This window comes from Protopterus annectens, chromosome 13.part0 (assembly GCF_019279795.1).
Source record: "Protopterus annectens isolate FY-2018-M chromosome 13.part0, PAN1.0, whole genome shotgun sequence".
NCBI classification, from domain to species: domain Eukaryota; kingdom Metazoa; phylum Chordata; order Ceratodontiformes; family Protopteridae; genus Protopterus; species Protopterus annectens.
Window position 1 is genome coordinate 1,177,156,306 of NC_056747.1, and position 19,245 is coordinate 1,177,175,550.

Consider the following 19,245-nt stretch of genomic DNA (forward strand, 5'->3'; position numbering starts at 1 on the left):
GGAGCAATGGGTCTTATAAAAAAGAATTTACAATTGTATTTAGTTATGTTACTAATCCATGTAACCCTGTATGAATTGCAGAAGGAGTAATTACTGGGCACACTGCGGGTGTTGCGTAGAGCACTACTGGCTGACATGAAAGAGTGGAACAATACTAATTTCCTGAACTTTAATCGGACTCTGACTTTGGAATGGGGTCAATTTCCATCTTGGTATTAGAAACCCAAAAGACTTGGAGAAATTAAAAAGAGGAAGATCTTCATTGCTGCGGTAGTTTGCTGAAATGGATTTTTGATATTATCATATCGATGATCCGGTGTTCGATTATATGGGGTTTCGATGATCTGAAGGGGACCCACCAGTGTGTATATATTCGTGCTTTAACCAGGATAACCCAGATGATCAGCTCTGCAGTTACACATGGACCCAGAGATAAATACCTCAATAACAGCTCAGACTCCTACAAATATTCAATAAATTATGTATTAATGACTTAGCAAAAATCTAAGATTTTAAACTATAAATTATGAACTACAAAGATTCAATTTGTTGTTTTTATGTATGCATGTATACAACAGGGCATACACAAAGAGAGTGATAGAATAATATCAGGGATAGCAAAGAGTAGGGGTCATTAGTATGCAACAGTAACAAAAGCTATAAAATATTTACAGTGGAATATGTAGGACATGGGTCTAAGATACTGTCAGTTTTCAATATATCTGTGCAGCATTAGTTCAGAGCAGCTAGAAAAGGACCATTTTTACCAAAAATGTTACCGAATCAGTAAAAAAAGCTTTGCAGGTGTGATAATGGAGAGGCAGCATCCTCATCACTCATCTCAGAATACCAGCAGTATGTTTTTAAAGATGGTGGCCGGGATTCACTAATCCTCCGTGTAAGACTAAGTCTTACTCGGAAACTGCAGTCTAATAGTATGACATCAGCGCATCATGCATATTCATGAGGGTGCGCTGACTCAACTCTATGGCTAACACGGAGTGTGCACGAGTGCAGGGGACTTGTCAGACTGCCGAGCAGTCCAAATATCCATGCCCCTGCAAGTGCCTAAACTGCAAATGTCAACTGAAATGAGCGAGTCTGCTCAAATGTCTAAATACCCAACACTACACTCCCCCACATTCTAAATCCCTGTACAAGTTTAAAATGTAAATCTTTCCTTTTTTTTAATTATTCCCGATATAGCTGTCCATATTTGCATGTGTATGCGTGGGTTTGCCCATTGCTTAGCTACAGTTAGCAGTGTAGACATCGAAGAGGATAATAAACCACTTATATGCAAATTAAGCCAAATAGCAATAGTGTACTGGTAGAGCCTTCGCACAAAGAGGAGGCATTCCCGGTTTGAGTCCCACCACTCCCCTTCCATTTTCTGTAGGAAATCTGTGCATAACAATAATTCCTTTCATTTACCTTTTAAATTTTAGTAAAATGCATTGAAATGGCCTATGTGGTAGTGAATGATATTATATATATATATATATATATATATATATATATATATATATATATATATATATATATATATATATATAGATATATATATATATATATGAAGATGGAATGGTCATGCATACTGATAAATGCATAAGTAACGTATCTTAAGCAATGTGAAGCACTGCTAAGCAAAGTATACTAGTATTAAGCACAGTTAAGTATAAATGCTCATAGCTTAGCACTGCTTTAACTAGTGCAATGGCTATGCGTGGAGCTGCGCATCGCGCCAACTAGTGCAAGCAAAACATGTTTGCACGGAGCTGCGCACCACGCTAACTAGCGCAACATTGGGAATGTCAGGCAATGTCGGGCAACGTAGAGCAACATAGAGCAACGTCGAGCAACGTTGGGCAAAGTTGAGCAAAGTCAGCTAAACACAGCCACACCTCCTAGCCAGTCTGGCCAGTAGTAAAATAAAAAGCAATGACAGGCCTCAAACCCGGGATACTTTGCACCATAATCACAGTACTAAACCACTAAGCCATGACAGCTTTACATATGGATGCATTTCCAACACACTTATGTATATCAATGGAAGTTTACCCATTGCTAAGCAGGTTTGCTTTTAGCTGAGATTTTTCAAAACCGGCCAATCACAAATAAGTGCGGGAAATGAGACATATTTAAGATCCATAGGCGGGAATAATTGCCATAACTGGTTATACTCCCATCTGCAGACAGTATGGCTGGTGCTGGAGAGGGTTCTCATTTTCAAGTGCAACGGTGGGACATTGAGGAGTCAAAAGTAATGGTTTGGCTCCTCGTCCATCATCATGATGCAAGACTCCTGCAGGGCCAGTTTCAAGGCACTGAATACAAAGCGGAAGCCTGGAACCATCTAGCACATGATCATACCAGTGCCACAGGTGTCCCTCCGACTGGTGAGCAGGTCTGACACCACTACTCTGACCTGAAGAGACGCAAGGAGGACCGAATGAACCAGTGGATACAGGAGGCCCGTGAAATGGAAAATGCCCCACTACTGAGTATGTAGCCATGGAATGAAATATGTAAGAATTGTTATTGTAGTCTATATTATGGATAGTTATGTCTCAATATCCCTTCATTTACTTCACAGCTGCAGGTATCTGTGCTGCGAATCAGCAAGCCTATGCAGATAGGCTGCTAAGGCTGCACCACCAGGCAGGTTAGTAATTATTCTGCATGTGCTGTCATATAAAAGAAGTAAGAGAGCCTGAAAAAGAGTGTTGTAACCCATTAATAAAGGTATAATAAGTCTTGAATAACTTCTCTGCATGTACTGTTATATAAAATAAGTGAGACAGTGTAAAAAGGTGTTATAACCCATTAATAAAGGTATAATATGCCTTGAATAAAAGTCCTCTGCATGCACTGATATATCAAATAAATGAGAAAGCCACTAGAAAAGTGTGTAATGTAATTAATAAAGGTATAATTCCTGGAGTGTGTCCGTGTCACTTTCTTCGATATGTTGTTGTACACTTGCATTATAGATATGGTACTGTTGTATTAAGTGCAGTCAACCCACACATGGGTAGGCCCATATAAAGTGGATGAAGGGAGTGCCAGTAGCTGTTAAGCATATATATACAGTCCTCAACTGTCGGTTCATGGCTGGCATGTACAGGCTAATCTGGCACATGAGTAGCTTGTTATTGTGTTCCCCAGAAATGTCAGTGTGCTGCTAGAAATGTAGGGGGCTGTCAAAATATACCTGATAATGTCATCTGAACACATCCAGATATGTAGATATATAAATATAAATGAAATATACAAATACGTAGCAGTAACATCTGCATCCTAGACAGTTTGTATGTCAGATACAGGTCAGGTATATCAAGAACTAGCAAAACCCATTTCACAATTTAACGGACATTGCCTAGTGTCATAATTCATGTAGGGGATATATAACTGCAGTCAATAGGAATGTAGTGTAAACTATAAGTATATATAAGTTGTTAATGGAGGTATCTTTTTACACCCTACTGTATGTGCATAAACAATGCAATTCCACACCTCAATGGGTATGTCTAATCTCATAACATTTGTTGGGACACATGTCCTATTGGTTTATAAATATCTGCATTTACTTTGATGCATGTGCCCTGTTCACATACCACAATATTGGTGGCCTGTTGCCACCAATCAATCCTGCATGCTGTTGGAATGTCCACTGTTGTTCTATATATGCATGTGTTATGCTTGCTGTTCAACTGTTGGAACTCTGGTGTGTTGGGTTAATGAGAATACTACTGTATGCTGTTAGAACTAAATTGGAATGTTGTTGGCTATTACTAACCCATATTTTCATTAAATCCTCCTAAACATAAAACGTATGGGAAGGTCGGTCCCAGCAGACCCACCAGTCCCACCTCAGCTGGCGATGGCACCTGGCATCAGCAGGTCCAGTGCCCAGCCTGGGATCTCCTCCTCTGTTAGTCCTGTGCCACCTTCGGGTGGAAGGGTTGCAGGGGATGGGGCTCATCCCCCCCGGGGAAGCGTGGTCGGAGGAGGGCCACCTATCACCCTCTGAACAGTCCGGGCTGTGGTGCATAGGGAGATCGAGCGTTCAGTCGCTGATCCTCTACGCCAGCTCGAGGCAAGAGTGGTGCGACTCATGGGAAAGCCTGCCCCTCCTACGCAGCCCCCAGCACAGCCACCCTCTGGGCTGGGAAGGTGCAGTGCTGACTGCCCATGGGTGGGGATCTCAGTTCCACTGTTTCCATCTGTGGGCTCATGGGCTTGCAATTTCCAAACATCCTTCCCCGTCAGTGGTGTTCACCCAGCCCATGTGTCATATTCTGCCCCTGTATGCACCTTGTCTGTCTTGTCTGCTTACCTCCCCAACCTACCTCCCAAAATATACCTACTCCCCTACCCCACATTCCACTCTCACCTGAAAAAAAAAATGGCAATCTGCTCCCACAAAAAAACTACGCCCCATACATAGCTGCCCATTTTGCACACATGTCCGCTGGACACATAATCTGAAATTTAATTGGCAGTACAACATACTTCGTTGTCCTCACCCCACTCTCAGTGGTGGAAAGTTTCAAATTTCCCTTCAAATTACTAGTATATGCACAGCTGTTGCTGTTAAAGAAATGGGCAGCTATGAACCTTCCCTACACCTGAGCTGTGCATCCCTAGCTGTTTTCCCTACTGTCTTTCCCTCTTTATGCCCCTTTTTCACCACTGTCCTATCTCCCCATTTTCTTTTCTTTCAAAGAAATGAGTGCGAGGGTTAGCAGGAGTAAGCACTTTTAAGCAGTAGTTAGCGGGTTTGCGCGAGTGTGCGCTTGTGTGCGCTTAGCTAAGTATTGCTAAGTGACACACAAACCAGCGCAAACCCACTTACAACTGCTTAAAAGTGCCTTAGTCACCCTGCATATGAGGGGCCTTGTCCTGCTCAGCAGCAAAATAAAACACCACTGTCAGTCTCGAACCCCGGACCTTGTACACACTAGACTGCATGAAGTACCACTAAGCCACAGTAGATATATTGCAGGGTGTTGCTGAAATATACATATATATATATATGTATATATATATATATATATATATATATATATATATATATATATATATATATATCATGCATCAGAATGAGTGAATGTAAAGGAAAGATAGGAATGCCATAACACAAAACCTGTTCTGTGGAACTTTACCAGCAGTTGTTCTGGAATTGCATTACATGACTGTGATAACAGAACCAGACATTTTAGCAGTAAATAATGTTACAGCAGCACTTTACAACCCCCACATAGTATCATAGCAGGACAATCCCCACCCAAATCTACAAAATACCTGTGTGTTCAAGGTCCAGCAAGGATGTGGGTAGGCATACTCAGTAGTAGAACTGTCCAGTTTTCATGAGCATCCTGTGCTAATGTCAATAAAAAAAAAACACAAACCGTGCAGAAGTGAGTACATTAATATCCACAGTACAGCAGTTCACAAACAGTTCATGTGCCAAATGAAAACATCTCAATAACTACGTATGTATGGCAGCTAATTGTATAAGTAAAAAAGAAACTACATACTCCCATGTATCTTGTGTTAGCATTTGTAGGGGTGAGTACAATTCTGCACTGACAACTTTGTACTGGAAGTGGCAACATTCAGGTCTGAGTACAACATTCAAATCACTGGCTACACCCCTAGCATCAGATACAAGAAGTATACCAAAATTCTGACTTACACAATGGTGTCAACAGCAAACAAGCATGGTCCCCACTTTGGAAAGCTGAAAGGGCTACGCCTACCTGACTTAGCAATTTATAGCATTTGGTTGCTATGACAGTGAGTACTGCAAGTACCACACAGCAGGCTGCATGCAATTGCCAAATGGTGGCTAACAATTGGTGCAGAGGCCATCACATGCACATGTGCAGATACCTATAAAAGCAGGCTGTACTTTCTGTCCACACATGCAATCATTTCATTGCAGGTACGGAGAGAGAGAGAGAGAGAGCGATACAGAGTGACACAGAGAGACACAGACCACAGCAATAGGAAACAAAAAAGATATAAAAGAAAATATATTGAAAAAAATGTATTGAAAAATATATATTGAAAAAAATATATATATTGAAAAAAATATATTGGGAAAAAATATATTGAAAAATAAATGTTATTGAAAATAATAAGATATAAATAAAACAAAGTGTACAAAACACACAGAACTGACTACTACAAACACATACAAAGGAAAGTTATGTAATAGATATGTATTTACTGGCATGTAGTAGATGTTTTTGAAGAGTACTCTACATAGTTTGAATCATCCATATGTGGCAGCAGTACGTATCTATGCACAGATGCCCTGCATAACTACTGCCATGGAGAAATCAGTGTGTAGCTGTGTGCAGTGGGATATGACTGTGACATATGTAGTTCAGCATTAAATGTCAAACATCTGATCCATGTTATCTCTGTTCTGTACAGTAGTGTGTATAATGTCTGTTTGGGGAGAAGCATACAGTTATGTAAACATGGATGTGACAGAGTAACAAATGCATGATAGTCATATTAACGTGTAGCTTGGCATTGGCAACAGCTGTATCAGGCTAGTATGCTAATCTAGCATTTGCAGCTATATATACACCATCTAATATTACTGTGTGTTCACATGTGACACCTGTTCATGTTGCAGCAAGGCCCAACAGGTCAGCCGTGAGGTACATGGACTTACAACAGTGTGGTCCTTGTGTGCGTATGGCACACACATATGGAGAGATCTGTCTGTGTCAGATATATTAGCATCTGTACATGTGCATAGAGCAAGGGACATACTGCAACTGTTTGTGAAAGGTGGACATATATATGTTGTTGAAGGTTGTTATGTGCATATTTCTATGTAGGGTGTAGTGTGTGGCAAACCAGACAGCATACAGTGCTAGTAAATGACATGTGGTGGTTAAACGCTGTGGGTATGATTCGTCAGGTTTGCAGTGTTGCAGCCAGTGAGGCCTGCTAAAGCTACATGGGCTGAGAACACCTTCAATGCATTCCACACAACACTGTGCAATATTATGACATAACTGTATACCTCACAACCTTAGCATACATGATATTCCCACCATGAAAGGTGGACTGTATATGTGCCTATATGTATATCTATATGTACACCAATGGATGTTTATATGTATGTGTGTGTATATATGTATAGAGAGAGAGAGAGAGAGAGAGGGTCATATTTACTGCAACAGATGCCTGGTGACAAAGCCATGGACTCAAGCTCAATGTTGACACTGCATTGGCATCTCTCCTTGCAAAAACTCAGTACCCATTAACTACCACATAGGTGGTTGTCTACTTAACACTGAAGGTGTGATAAGAGACCATGGGACACAGGTGGAGAGTAGTCTCCCCTTTGATAGTTACAGTGCCACACTAGTCATGTAATCTGTCTACGTGGCACACGTCATCACAAAAGGTGAAACACAATTGAGACTATACGCTGTCTCAGCTAGGTAATACAGTACGAGTGATACTGGACCCGGTCAAGTAACAAAAAACTTTAATGCAATACACGCTATACTAAAAACATCGGTTAAGCACTTTCATCTGTATAATACAGACTTCATCAGAACACCAGTTCAGTGCAACCATTAACAAATTTAAAAACTTTTTGGCGCCAAACTAACTGAGTGAATAATCTCATTTAAAGAGCCAGCAGCACATAGCAATTACAAAAAAATATATACAAATACTTCATAAATGACAATCTAACAATTATTCTAAATAAAAACATTTATGAATTAATAAATCTAAAATATTTAAAAATATATAGTATTATTTTATGGTCTCAGCTTATAATGTTACAATACTTGTAATACTGGTTTAATACTAACAAACTCATTTATACCAGGAAACTTTGTGGCATTTGTTAACATTTGCCAAAAACTTTCCCTTTTGCTCAACTGTGCCTTATATTTACCCCCCCCCGAGGTGAAATATATACTTGATCGATTATTGCAAACTTAAATGTATGTGTTTCACCATACTTATTTATATGTCTAAATAGGGCATTTTTTGTATCCTTAACTTTAATCTTGTATAAATGTTCATAAATACGCTTCTTAAGCTGTCTCTCTGTTTTTCCTATATAAAAGGCGGTACATGAACTACACTTAGCTAAATAAACTATATTTTTACTATTACAATTTCCCTTTTTAAAAAACGTATATGTCTTATTAATGTCATCCAATCTAATCCCTACTGCCTCATTGATAGAGCAACATTGTTTACACAACTCACATTTTTTAGTGTGTGTATTAATAACCTTAACATTGTCAGTCTTTCTATTTAATAAAATTTTAATATTCAAACCCATTTTGAACACAAAACTGGGTTCCTTACCAGTTACACTCAATAATTCATCATCCATTACCAAATTATTCCAATGCTTTTTTATAATATTTATAACATCTATCACAAAAGGGGAATATGTTAATACACACACTCTATTAAACTCTTTTTGTTCATTATTTCTCACACTAAATATATTAAATTCCTCATTACCAAGTATAGGAGGATACTTTTTACCCCATTCATTCATGACAAAGGCTGATATATCATCTAATAAAACCAGAGGATATCCTCTATTTATAAACATAGTTCTTATATTATTAATTTCACCTTTCATTTTATTGTAATCTGAGGTCATTCTGGCTACTCGTATATATTGACCCTTATAGATGTTCTTAAGTATATGTCTAGGGTGATTGCTAGCGTAGTCAAGGTAACCATTCAAAAATGTCTCCTTTCTATATATTTCTGACTGAAAGCCTGTTTCCGTGTGGCTCATGTAGGTATCCAAATACGCAATACCTTCATGTTTAATATTGTGGGTGAATTTCAGGAAGTTGCTAGTGGTATTTATATATTCCAAAAATTCAATAAGAGTATCCATGGGTCCATCCCATAATAGGAACATATCATCCAAAAATCTTGTGTAGTATGTAACATGTTGAAAATAATCACTATTAATAAGGTGCTGGTTCTCCCATTCAAGCATTACTAAATTAGCAAAAAGAAGCACCCATAGCCACCCGTCTTGTTTGTTTATAATACTCACCCTCAAAATAAATATAATTATATTCCAAAACCAGGCTCATCATATCAACACTTAAATTAATACGATCCCAACTTAAATAGGAATGTTTCCTCAAACTATCACAAAATATTTCCAATCCCTGTTCCCTAGGGATACATGAGAATAAATCAACAACATCAATAGTGACATATATCAAATTACTTTTCCATTTGTTCCTTGTTAGCTGGGACAGAAACATCCATCAATCCTTGACTACATGTGGTGTATTTTGATAGATATGTTTTACCCATCTATCGATAGTAACTCCTATATTAAAGGTTTTGGACCTACTTCCTGATATAATAGGTCTAAATGGTGGGTTGTTAACATTCTTATGTACTTTTGTGTATGTACTTATGCACAATTGTGGCTAAGATGGGATTATCGTTTTTTAAAAAATTATATGTATCAACTGTAATCCTATGATCTACTAAATATTCATCTAATGCTAAGTCTATTTTATAATAGCCTATATTTATTTCATTACGAGAGACTACCTCATAATTTCCAGAGTCGATTAATATACTTTGGACTTTATTAATATAGTCAATAGTATTGTACAATACTATACCTGCACCTTTGTCTGGGTTCATTACTCTGATTTCTTTATTATTTATCAATTCAGCCAGACATTTCCTTTCTTTAAAATTCAGATTATCTATGTATCTCCTTCTCTTTATGAACCTATTATATTCATAAATATCTAAACTTGCAGATTCCTCAAAATATTGCACATTTTTATGTGATGGGGGGATAAATGTACTTTTTTCTTCATTTGATTCAACGACACTTTATTGTCATTATTTTGATACAAAATCCTCCCGTGCTTGCCTGTACCTCTGAGCAGTGTCTACTGAAAAGGTGGGGTCCCAGGACCAAGACCTGTGGGATGCCACTTGTGACTGGCTTAGAGGCGGACATGGCACCCGCAACTCTGAACATGTGTGTTTGATCTGTGAGCCACTTGGCCACCCATCCTGTGACATAACTGTTAATGTTCAAGCTGGTAAGCATGTCCATGGTGACAGAGTGGGGAATGGTGTAAAAAGTCCTTAGTGAGGTCCAGGTGGGCTGTGTGGACTACTTTCACCTCCATTTATTTCCTTGGTAACTGTTTGAAGTAAGTCAACTATGTTTAGGAGGCAGGATCTGCCTTTAACAAGGCGAGGTTGTGTAGAGTCCAGCGTCTGGAGGTTCCCAATGTCTCTGTTTATGGGTTCCATGACAATTTGCTCAACAGCTTTGTAGACCAGGCTGAGTAGACATATAGAGCAATGGCTTCCAGGTTCTGTTGTGGCACCCTCTTTGTGGAGCTGGATGACTGTTAGTGTATGCCATTCTTTGGGTACATACCCTGTGGTACAATTGAGTCTGGGCAGTGAATGTAGGTGAGGGTGTAGTTCCTTTTGGGCCTAGTGTAAGATGCAGCCTGGGACACCATCCAGTCCCATTGATGCTGTGTTCTTGGCTTCGGAGAGGGCTGTCTTTACTTGCATGTCCATGACGTCTGGGGCTCTGCATCCTTCTGTGATGGACACAGGCCCTTTTGGGGGTGATGGGGGAAGTTTACACTGAACTTGTCCCCCAGGATGTGGGCAATGAAATTTGGTTCAGTGTATTTCTTGCCATTTGTCAGTAGTTGACAGCATATTTGGAAGTTGACACCTACATGTCTGGTATAGCTACCGCAGGCTTTGTGGTTGTTATTCTTACATTCCTTGGCAATTTGTCTTTAGAAACTGTCCTTGAATTATTTTATAAGCGATCATTGTTTCTTCCTAATAATGATCAGTGACGCCTTTCCTTTAGTGAAGTTGGCTCTATTAGGTGTTAGTTTCCTCCTTCTGTTGTCTAGCTTATTTATGGGCAACGACCACCAGATTGTTTTCTTATTTTTGGAGGAGTGCATTTTGGTTTTATTTGTGATGTCTTGATCCATGCATCCCTGTAGATGCTCATAGGATGCACTTGTAACTGATTCGGCAGATTGTATACCATTATCCTATAGCAAGAGGGCTTTGGAACTTTCCACTTTGGTCTTGGGACGTGTGCAGTTTGCTTTTGAAAATGTCTTCACGGTGGTTTCATTGACTGGGTGGGGGGCGGGATGTGGATGTCCAGTGTTATTACTTTATGATCTGATATCTCTGTTGTGGAACACTGGTACCCCATGTTGGTGATGATCATGTCCAGTATGGTGTCACCTCTAGTGGGCATGGTGACCAGCTGTTCCAGGGTGTTAGAGTTTTTAAACTCTAGGAAACATTGGGAAAAGGACGTTGTACACAAGTAATTCTCCCACTCAATGTTTAGGTAGCTGTAATCACCTCATATAATGGTGTTTGATAGGACCTTTATATTTTCCACTGTTCTCATGAATACTGAGTGAGGTTCCTGAGACAAGGTAGGTGATCTGTAGCAGGCTACAATCTGATGAGCAGCTTTGCCCAATGTTAGTGGCACTTGCATGGTTTCCAAGGCCTCATGCTGTGCCACTAACCTGAAGGTGTGGGTATGCAAAAGGTAAATGGATACACCCCTTCCTTTTGTATTTCACTAGTGGTTTTGGGTCCGAAGGTCAGAGGGATTGTGAGTGTTTTATGTGGAGCATGTCCAACAGCTCTGCGTTTGACATAGTTTTGTATGTTAGGCAGTGAACACATCTGAGTAGGTGATATGCAAGGGAGTACAGATGGAGCATTTTGAGATGGTCTGTGTATGGCATGTATTTCAGGCCACTAATGCTCTTTGTGAGGTATTGCTGCAGGCTTTCCAGTTGTAGTTGTCTTGTGAGGTACATAGCAAAAGTGGCGTTGTACTCTATTATAGTTCTAGTGAGTGATGAGTAGTGGGGAACAATGTCCTCTTCTATTCTGCATGAGACACATTTTGTGATGAGGTGTGCCACATAGCAGGGTTTCCTGACTACTGTGGGGATGTGATTATCACAGTTGTGTCCACTGTCCACCTGTGACCCAAGGTCTCTGTGACCCATGGTCTCATCACATTTTCAGTGTTAAGTTTACTACCGCCTATGTTGTAGTTCTTGGCTACAGAGTTTTTAACAAATGGGATGACAATGCACCTTTTGGCATTGAGCTTGAGGCCATGGCTTTGACACCAGGCATCTGTCTCAGTGAGGCTCTTTTGTAGGATGTCCACATCTTTAGTATTTACAATTATGGCTCCTAGTTTGCAGCCATCTGGAAACTTCAGTAGCCACAGAACTTCCATGTTAAAGTTTACTTCAGGGAAGTAGATACTAAACAGGACAGGACCCAGGACTGGACCCTGTGGTACTGCACTCGTCACTGGTCCAAAGTCATACTTGGAGTCAGCTACTTTCACAGTGTGTGTTCTGTCAAGTGAGCCAGTTGGCAACCCATCTTGTGACATAGCAATTTATACCTAGTTTAGTGGGTTTATCTATAATTCCAGAGTGGGGGATGGTGTTGAAAGCCGTGGCAAGATCTACATAGGCTGTGCGAACCACCTTACCCTTGTCTACGGTTCTGGTGACTGCTTCATTGTCGTCTATCAGGTTTAGGAGACACGATCTGCATTTTACAAACCCAACATGGTTGTGGTCCAGAGTTTGGAGATTACCAATGTCTTTTTTATGAGTTGTATAATGATACATTCCATGGCCTTGCAGAGCAGGCTCATCAGGGTAATGGGGCGCTAGTTCCTGGGGTCCGTGGTGTCTCCACCCTTGTGTAGTGGGATATCCATCACTGTGCACCATTCAACAGGCACAAAGCATGAGGTGAGGCTATGACTGCACATGGTATGTCAGTGTGGTGCCTGTTCGTTCTGTGGTTTGTGTGGAACACAGCCTGTGAAGTTATCTGGTCCCATGGCTGCTGTGATACTGGCTTTGGAGAGTGTTTTTTACCTGTGCAGCCATGATGACAGCAACTTTGCAATCTTCCATTATAGAGATGTGCTCTTTCATGGGTGAGAGGGGGTAAAGTTAACACTGATCCTATCTGCCAGGATGTTGGCAATATCAGTTGGGTCTGTATATTTAGTGCCATTGAGTTGTAACTCAGAACAGATCTGAGTGTAGCCATGACATGGACCTGTCTGTTGGGCAGAGATTTCCTGAGTAGACAGTATGCAACAGAGTACAGATTGAGTTACATTCAGTCTTGTTGCATGGGGCAACTGTTTGAGGCCAGTAATCCTCTTGTTAGGATACATCAGTGGTCTTTCTGGTTGCTGAACGTGCCTAGTCAGATTCATCGCAAATGTGTTGTGGTACTGTCTGACAGGTCTGATGACTGATGAGTAGTGGGAACCTCCTTTGACCTACATGCACAGACCTTGGCAGTTTGTGTGAACATATAGCATGATTTTCTGACAACTTTGTGAATGTGTTTCTGGAAGTAGAGATGTCTATCCACATTTGTCCATAGATCCTTATTATCACCTCCGTATTTGGCATAAGTGTGTGAGCATGCCCAGTATGACCTTTCAGTATGTTGTTGCCTGACATTTGCTTCGTTTATTTAAGTGTGTGAGCATGCCCAGTATGACCTTTCAATGTGATGCTGAATGAAATCCACTACATTCGTTGGAGTGTGTGAGCACGCCCAGTATAGACATTTATACTATATGTGTATGGAAAATCAAGTTGTATTTTTACAGCAGGCCTCACCTTTGTGTCATAGATCAACAGGGATCATGCTGTGCCTGCAGGGCTTCCATGAGACACTTTGCATAGACTTATCAACATTTCTACATACAGGGGGGGGGCAGCTATTCTTTGTACATTTCTACCCGGGGGCACACTTGATTGTTACTGTGAGTGTACATAGGATGAGGGGTTCACCTGACACTTATACACATTTGCTATGCCTGCATTGCTATGTACGGTACACCATTTCAGTCTGTACTGTTGCCTATCGTACTGGCTTGAGGCATACTACTGTACTACACTTCTTAGCATCCAATGCCACATATATTAGATTGCAACTTCATAGCCTACACAACCCACATCACACCACCTGGCCTGATGTTCTCTGTATGCATAAGCCTGTGGGGGAGGTTACCCATATGCCTCTTTAGAGGCATGTTACAGCATTTCTTTGTGTTTGCATTACTGTACAATTGTCCTGCTGTGTGTGTGCTACTGAAATGCTATCATGGCTTAGTGGTTCAGTACTATGACTATAGTGCACAGTATCCTGGGTTCGAGCCCTGTCACTGCTTTTTATTTTCATGTTGGGCAGACCAGACTGCTTAAGGGACAGTAAAGCTAATATGAGCATGTTTACCTGTCTTAGCTCACGTTTGCCCGACCTTGCCCAACATTGCTCAACATTGCCTGACATTACGCTAGTTAGCACAGGCAATTTTGTTTACATATACTAAATATTGGTAAAAGCTGCTTAGCACTGCTTTATATTGCTTAAAACATGGCAATTATGCCTCAGGTGGTGCTGCAGGGCTGCTTATGTCGGATGCACATACTACACTCCCTATACATGTTTGGAAACAGGTAGTGTCAAGTTAGGCATCCCTTTTATTTTATGTGTGAGTCAGGGAGAGGTATCATTTCCAGGGTTCCTACTGAGCCAGTGTATGTGCTATGCATTGCCTCTTTGCCAAGGCCAAGGCATACTGGGCACGCCTCCTTCTGCCAAATGGGGCAGGCTCAGGTTGTTCCTCCTCCAAGACACGCTGTGCCTGTGCAGGCCTTGGCAATGGTGGGGGGCTGTTTGGCCCTGCCCTATGCTGTTCCTGCTGCAGCTGTTTTTTCAGGATCATATTGTGTAGCATGGCACATACCATGACAATTTGGGTACATGTAGTTGGTGAGTACTGCAAGGCTCCACCAGATGTGTCCAGGCACCGGAACCATGACTTGAGCATCCCAAACACATGCCCGATTACATTTCATGTTTGTGCGTGTGCCTCATTATGGAGTTCTTGTTCAGGTGTGTGTGCATTTCTGATGGGTGTCATCAGCCACGGCTCCAGTGTGTATCCAGCATCCCCCACTAGGTGACTGTCAGGGATGTCCCCATTGGCAAATGTCTGGTACAGCTGCATCAGATGCCAGATATGGGAATTGTGGCAGCTTCCAGGGCAGCCCGCACACACATTCAGTATTATGCCCTGGGCATCGCACATGACCTGGCAGTTGTTGGAGTGGAAGCCCTTGCGGTTGATATAGGCCTTACCTCGCTCACCGGCTGGTGCTTTGATGTGTATGTGCATGCAGTCAATTGCATCCACTACCTCAGGGTATTCCGTTATTTGCTGGAAGAGACGCATATTGCTGGCCAATACCTCACGGGAATTGGGGAACTATACATGATCACCGACATGTGCTGACATGGCATTCAGGAACTGGAGCAGTACCCTGGATGCTGATGCCTGTGAAATCCCCATCATATCACCAGTTGGTTTCTGGAAGGTACCTGTTGCTAGTATTCTTAGGCCAACACATACCTTGGTTTCCACTGGGATGGGTTCCCCTCTGTTGGTTCTGTGTGTGAGGCGTGGCCTGCACAGCTCAACAATTTGCTGCAGGAGGTCTCTGTCCATTCTATAGCGCTCCACTATCTCCAGCTCATGTAGCCCCTGGTAGGTTACCCAGGGTCTGTACACTCTTCTCTGTCTCCTCACTGTGGGTTGCTCAGCAGCATTTGCAATGGCACCACCCTCAGCATATTATACATGTTGCCTTATAACAGCAATGGCAGCCCCTAATATTTTTTGTCTCAGTTGAGCTTTTTAAGTTTTCACTTCTCTTTGTAGACTGCAGTGTTGCAGTGTTTCTGAGAAAAACATGGGGGAATGTTGTTTCCAGAGTTTTAAGTGCTGGGCTGGGCTGGGCTAGTGTACTGCCTGTGTAATTGGCTGATTCTGATTGATTTCACCTGGCAGGTCTGCTAGTTCTCCTTGCTTAACTTCCTACTACTTCTTTTCCTTCCTTTTCCCTTTCTGTTTCTACAAGGGGCAGCGCCGCGCAAACAAGTGCAAACACGCTCACATGCGCGCACAGGCTTGCACAGGCTTACACAGGCTTAGGCGGGTGCACATAGGTTCATAGGTTCATAGGTTCATACTAGGCTATCTGCCCTGGGGCAATTATAAGCCTAGCCCGATTCTGTATGGCTTACGCCACCCCTTGATTTGAGTATACTGTGCCCTTTTTAAGGTTTAGTTTACTGTGCCTCTGTCTAATAGTGACACGGGAGTAATCCCTGGGACAAACCTACGATCCCCCATCCACCTATCGAGATTCTTCTTGAAGAGATTCAGTGAGGTGCTCTGCCTCACATGAACTGGAATTCTATTCCAGAGCGAAGGGAGCCTCTGGGTTATGAACCTGTCCCTCCAGCAAGTTCTATTTATTTCTGTGCTGAGGTTCAAGTCCCTCGAGAGTGTGGCTCTAAGGGATTTAGATTTACTGAGGTGGAGCATGTCCATTAATTCTGGATTTGACATAGCTTTGTATGTCAGGCATAGATCGCCTCGAAGTAGGCAGTATGCAACTGAGTAGAGCTGGAGTTTTTTTAACCGAGCAGCGTATCGCATCTGTTTGAGACCCTTGATTCTCTTGGTGAGATACTTTTGGGGTCTCTCTAATTGCTGCAGGTGTCGGGTAAGGTACATCCCAAAAGGGGCATTGTATTCTATGATGGGCCTGAAGAGGGATGAATAAAGGGGCACGATTACCTCTCTTGATCTAGATGTGAAACCCTTCATGATAAGGTGGGCTATACAGAAGGTCTTTCTAACCACTTTGGCAATGTGGTTTTCAAAGGAGAGATTGCTATCAACTTGGGTCCCCAGATCCCTAATAACTTTCTCTGTACTTAATGGGTTTCCGCCTATGTGGTAATTTGTGGGCACATTGTTTTTGCCAAAGGGTATGACGATACATTTTTTGGCATTTAGCTTTAAACCATGGCGCTGGCACCAGTTATCTGTCTCTGTGAGACCTTTTTGAAGGATGTTTGTGTCAGCTGGAGAGTCGATTATGGCACCCAGTTTGCAGTCGTCTGCAAACTTGGTGAGTCATAGTCCTTCCACGTTTGCCTGTACCTCGGAAAAGTATATACCGAACAAGAGTGGTCCCAGGACAGAACCCTGTGGGATGCCACTTGTGACCGGTTTCGAGTCTGACATAGCTCCAGCAACTCTCACTCTGTGGGTTCTGTCTTTGAGCCAGTTTGCGACCCATCTTGTGACATAGGGGTTTATATTTAAGCTGGATAGCTTATCTATGATGCCCGAGTGGGGTATTGTGTCAAATGCCTTTGCAAGGTCCAGATAGGCTGTGTGGACTACCTTCCCTTCATCTATGGCTTTGGTGACTGTTTCAAAGAAGTCAACCAGGTTCAAAAGGCAGGATCTGCCCTTGACAAAGCCGAACTGGGTAGGACCTAGTGTCTGTAGGTCCCCAATGTCTTTGTTTATGAGCTCCATGATGATCCTCTCCATAGCCTTGCAGACTAAGCTAGTCAGGCTTATGGGGGCGATAGTTTCCAGGGTCTGTAGAGGCTCCACCTTTGTGGAGTGGGACCACTGTTGCTGTATGCCATTCTGTGGGCACATATCCTGTACTGAGGCTGAGACTGTATAGCTGTTTTATTTGAGGGATTAGTTCCTCTTGGAGTTCATGTAGGACGCAACCTGGGACACCATCTGGTCCCATGGAAACAGTGTTTTTTGCTTTGGAGAGGGCAGCCTTCACCTGAGCATCAGAGATGTTTGGGAGGCAGCCCTCTGCCGGGATAGATACTTGCTCTTTTGTGGGGGAGGGGTGGAGAAGTCTGCACTGAACCTGTCTGCCAGGATATTGGCGATGTCTGTGGGTTCAGTGTATTTTTTGTCATTTAGAATCAACTCAGAACAAGTCTTGGAGTTGCATCCCAGGTTCCTAGCATAACTGAAAAAAGCCTTATGATTGTCTTTGGTGTCCTGTGCAATTTTTCTCTCGAAGCTGGCCTTGGAGGATTTTATGAGGATCGTAATTTTTTGCTAGTACTGATCAGAGATGCCTTCCCTATTAGGGATTTTGCTCTATCATGTAGTAGCTTCCTCCTTCTGTTGTACAGTTTATTTATGGCAGGGGTCCACCAGACTGGACGCCTGCCTTTGGATGATTGGGTCTTGGTTTTGTTTGGGATAGCATGATCCATGCATTCCTGGAGATGTCTGTAGAATGCGTTTATATAGGATTCTGCAGTTTGGGCCGTAGTTTCCACTGGCCCTGGGGCCTTGAAGGATACCACTTCGGTTTTGCGAAGTGAGAAGTTCGCTTTTGAGAAGTTTTTCACTGTGGTTTTCTGGGCTGGGGGTGGGGTCGGGATGTGGACATCCAGTGAAATTAATTTATGGTCTGATCTTACCAATGAGGGATATACTTCTGGTGTGGAGCATATAGTCCCCATGTTGGTAATGATCAGGTCTAGTATGTTGTCCCCTCTTGTGGGAGTGGTGACTAGTTGTTCCATAGCATTTGAGTTTATAATTTCCAGAAACCTTTGGGCTAAGGTGCTGGGGCTTGAGTAGTGCTCCCAGTCAATGTTTGGGTAGTTGAAGTCACCCAATATAATGGTGTTCGGAGAGATCTTCATGTTCTCCAATTTTTTCAGGAAAGCCGAGTGGGATTCCTGACTTTGAGAGGGTGGTCTGTAGGATGCTATAAATTGAAAAGCAGTCTTGCCCACTGTTAGTTGCACATGGATGGTCTCCAATACTACGTGGAATGCCACTAACCTGGAGGTGTGGATATCCTTGATAAATATGGAAACTCCCCCTCCTTTTGTGGTTTGGTCCGGGTATTGGGGCCGAAAAGCATGATATGAGGTATAGCCTGGTAGTGCTGGGGTGCTCTCTGAAGCCTTGAACCAGGTTTCTGTCACTGCACAGATATTGATGTTCTCCATACTGAGGAGAGCTTCAAGTGCGTGCATCTTGAGGTTAAGACTTCTGGCGTTAAGCAGCATTACCCTTAGTTTCTTGTTCCTTGTGCTGTCTATGGGGGTAGGTTTGACTTTTGAGCCTTGCCTAAAAAAGGCACTATGGGGGTGGCAAGAGCCTTTGCCAATATCCGAAAGCCCAGTGGTGACAGGTGCAAGCTGTCCCTAGTGAAGCAACGTGGCTTGTCGAGCATGCCATCC